Source organism: Carlito syrichta, unplaced genomic scaffold (assembly GCF_000164805.1).
Source record: "Carlito syrichta isolate Samal-C Ts95f unplaced genomic scaffold, Tarsius_syrichta-2.0.1 Scaffold308178, whole genome shotgun sequence".
NCBI lineage: Eukaryota > Metazoa > Chordata > Mammalia > Primates > Tarsiidae > Carlito > Carlito syrichta.
This window is the reverse complement of record NW_007252274.1, coordinates 147,963-152,470: the sequence shown is the minus strand read 5'-3', so window position 1 is coordinate 152,470 and position 4,508 is coordinate 147,963. Positions and strand designations below refer to the sequence as shown.

Below are 4,508 nucleotides of genomic sequence, written 5' to 3'. Positions count from 1 at the left end.
TAAAATTTAAGAGGAAAACAAACAATTCAACAATGATCTTTTGAAATGTTATTAACAATATTTATTAAAGATTATAACAAACAGAGATACCAGGAAAACACTAAAATATAAAAACTAATAAAATATAAAGGCTGCAAAATAGCACACTATTAACCAACTAGACCTAAGAGACATGGACATGACAATCCACAAAATGGCAATAAAATTCTCATTTTTCTCAAGTTTGTATGATTCATAATCCATAATATGCCACACACTATATGATAAAACAAGTCTCAATAAATTTAAAATAATTGAAATAAAAAATTTTCAGTCACAATGGAAAAAATTAAATATCAACAGATAAGAACAAAAATTTTTAAATTATAATTAAGCCAAAAATATTGCAAAGTTAAAAAATATATTAAAATACATACAGAACACACAGTACACCAAAAATGATAAGATAAAGATGAATCTGCACATAGAATAAATGAGAGTAGGATTTCAACACGGCAACTGTGGTACTGGTGGTGGCTATGGTGACGGCCTGACCTGGGGTGGGCAGAGTTGGAAGTAGTGGCATTTGCTCTCCTTAGGGGCCTTGGGGAGCTCAGTAAAGATGGAACCTGGGAGGCCAGTCAGCACTGATACCTCCTGGCTTCTGGGAAGGTGACAGTAGTGATATTCAGGTTTTAAATGGCTTCTAAGGAGTTGAGTGTAGATTTTCATGGGACTTTCATTTACCTTGATGATGTCCCTATTGGTTCTCCTTTCCTGGCTGTTTGCAGGAGGTCAGAGAAGTACAGTATTATGACTTCTCCTTGAAAAATAAAGCTATTGAGTGGACCAGAGATAGATTGGCAGTAGTGGGAATCTGCCTGGGAAAGGGGGGTCACACCTCATCAACAAGGGCACCTGAATAATGAACATTTATATACCTAACACTGAATTGTACCCCACATCTTTAAAACAACAAAAATAAATGAAATAAAATGTTGGGAGCCGACTGTGGAGGCCTGCCTGAGCATTAGGGATCCAGGTGGGTTGCGGACCCTGAGACCACCAGGTTGAGTTCAGGAGCTAAAGGCCCATTCCCTCCTCCCTTCTTTGTTGTTTGGCATGATCCACTAGCAGGGACTTTGATTATCTAAGCATGAAGTTCTGAGAGTATGACAGGCATGGCTGACTCTAGGGATCCATTGTTCCCGTTTCTCACAGACTGTGGTTTCGGCTTTAAACTTAACACAGTTCAAATTCAGGTCACATTTAGGAGACTTTTATATGGTACAAGCTTCTTTATAAGATTTAAAAGTATATTTGTAGAATTAGTATTTACATTTAGAGAGCTGTTTCCAGCTTTAGATGGTATAGATGGTTATCTAGAGTTACCAGAAATGGCCCAGCACAAACTTTGGACTAGGCCACATTCCTAAGGACCCAGAATCCACTTTGATCTGGGCTGCATTCTTTTAAACTAGTTCTTTAACTACAATTAGTGTAGGTTTTTTCTACTTATTATAGAAGTTGAATTTATTTTATTCATAGAAAATATCATAGAATAGGTCATGCTACATCAGGGAATTATGTTAGTTCAAGCATGATCAGACATGATATTTTGAGGTTTTATAGAATACAGTTAACTGTAGAAATTTCATTGTTCCCACATTCTACTAATTGCGGTTTTGGCTTTAGTACAATTTACAGTTTGTATTTGGGTTTTATTTTAGAAGTTTATTGCTGATGATCAGCTTTATATATTAGAATTAGGAATTAGAAACTTTTATAGAAGTTAAGATAGATATATAGGATTTTATAATAGCCATTTTGATAAGAGATTGTAATCAATTGTTCCAAGAAATGGCCCAGAGTGATCTTTGGACTGGGCCACATTCTTTAGGAACTGGTTTGAGCTAAAATTAAGAGTTTTTTATAGTACAAGTAAAATTAGCACAGAATAGAAAGGTATTCGGATTTAAGTCAGTCATTAGGTATTGGGAATGCATACGTTTTAGAAGTTATTGATTTTTAGAATATCATGATGTTAGAATTATTGTATTGTTTTTAAGGAACATTAACCAAGCATAAGGAACAGTTAAATAATATTGAGATTGTCCTTCTTCATGCTTGAGGAAACACCTGGTGGGTGGGGGATGCCCCTCATCCATCTGGCTTTGTGTTCACATGAAAATCTTGTGATTTTGCCTGTGAAACTTTAGGATAAAAGGTTTATGGTTTGTCCCATTAAATGACTTTTCCACTAGACAGAGTTCAGTCTCTTTCATTCTCCCCCTTCTCTTTCTTTCTCTTTATTTCTCCAGAATAATCACAGATGTTGCCACACCTCCCAGGGACCCCATAAATTTCTCTGCAGGGGCTGGCCCCCTGCAAGAAAATAATAAATTCTGCTTTCTCACTTAAATAAAAAATTAGCTGTGTGTGGTGGTGCATGCCTGTAGTTCCAGCTATGTGGAAGGCTGAGGGAAAGGATCACCTGAGCCCAGCAGGTCGAGCCTGCAGTGGCCATGATCATGCCATTGCACTCCAGCCTGAACAACAATGGAGTAAGACTCTGACTCAAAAAAATAAAAATTATTTTATTTTATTATTTTTTGGAGATGGAGTCTTCCTCTGTCACTCAGTCTGGAGTGCAGTGGCATGATCATAGCTCACTATAGCCTTGAACTTCTGGGTTCACATGATCCTCCTGCCTCAGTCTCCTTAGTAGCTGGAACTGCAGACACATGCCACCACACCCAGCTCTAACTTCTTAAAAAAAAAAAAAAGAAAATTCAAGAAGTTCAGAGGGAAGCTGAGTGCCAGGCTGAAGAAGTAGAAGCTAATGTGAATTCTAAGAGTGGCACAGAGGGCAATAGCAAAATGAGCATCTCCAAGATTCCCAGTACAACCACAGTGCCACCTCCTATTTACCCATCCTTGCCAGCTTGCACACAACAGAATTCTTATCCCAATTGAAGTCAGCAGTAGTGCTTACAGAAAGTTCTCAGCCCACTCCACACAAAGGCAGATTTGAATCCTGCTGACTTTGAGTGTGAAGAGGACCCATTTGATAATCTGTAATTAAAAACTATTGATGAGAAGGAAGAGTTGAGAAAAATTCTGTTAGGAGCCACTGCACCAATTATGACTCAGTTATTGGACAGTAACTTACCAAGAGGAGGCTCTGGGTTTGTGTTACAAGATGAAGTGGTCCTGGCATCCTTGGAGTGGGTAACCTTAAATTTCAAATCTCTTCATAAACTCAAAGGCTTTATAACCTTATCACAGTTGGGTAACTATGAAAAGATGTCACTGTCTTCCAAAGTGTCCTTCTCCCCATCCCTGCAGTAAGCAATATCAAATCCCTGTCCTTCCCCTAACCTGACTCTGATGACAGCAATCACAAGACAGCCAAGCTGGCAAGCACTTTCCATAGCACATTCTGCCTCCACAATGGCACGTTCCAGAATTCCCTAAAGCCTTTCACCCAAAGCAGTGCCAGAGAGCTCAATGGACATCATACTCTGGGACTTTCAGCTTTGAACTTGAACAGTAGCACAGAGATGCCAGTGCTAAAACCTTCCCAGATGCCTTCCCTCTGGGTTTTGTCTGTGTGCACAAAGAATCATCTCCAAATATAGGTCCTATGGTCACCTCTCCCAATTTCTCAATGTCACAAGTGCCCAACATGCCCGGCTTTCTCCATGCCTATTCTGAATTGTAGATGCTGTCCCCCAGTGAGTGGCAGTGTGTGGAGACAGTAGTCATCAAGGGCTACTCATATGAGTGTGTTGTGACAGCCATGTAGAAAAAAGGGGAAAATATTAAGCAAATTCTCAACTATCTATTTGCACATGGACAGCTTGGTAAGAGGGGCTTCTACCCTCTTTTACTAGAAGAGGCTCTGGAAATGCCCCAGTGTTCAGAAGAAAAGATGATGGAATTTCTACAATTAATGAACAAATTTAAGAAAATGGGCTTTGAACGGAAAGACATTAAGGAAGTTTTTCTATTACATAATGACCAGGACAATATTTTGAAGATCTTATGGCTCGCACAGGAGCCATCTGAGACCAGGCCCCACCTAGGCCCTGCTGCACAACTACCACCCCCAGGGACCCTGCAGAGTCCACCTGTGGGGAAGGAGAAGGGGCATACTTCTGGATTTTCTTTTGGGGGTTAGAAGATTGACTGATCATGTGTGGAAACTGTGCTTGCCAGTCTCTACGAACTTAGGCCCTGAGCTGGGAGAAGTGGGGAAGATTTGGGCATATGATTGCCCCTGAACTGTCCTGGCTCCTTCCATACTAAATATATTTGCATTTTGAGAAATGTCCTTCCCACCTCAGCCCTCCAGAGACCAACCTGCTCTTTATGAGGTCTCCATCCTCAGCTGAAACCTAGTCTAGCTGTCAAGCAGGAGGGAAGGGCCAGACTCAGCACTGCTTTTGGACTGGATTCTTCCCACCTCCCCACACTGGTGGACTGAACTCCAGTTCAAGTTGAGTTCAAGTGAAAGATTTTTCCAG

At 40.2% G+C, this 4,508-nt stretch overlaps 1 pseudogene; it reads left to right on the top strand.

Moving 5' to 3' along the window:
• Nucleotides 1-678: 678 nt before the first annotated feature.
• Nucleotides 679-4,050, top strand: LOC103267579 (annotated as a pseudogene).
• The last annotated feature ends 458 nt before the right edge of the window (nucleotides 4,051-4,508 follow it).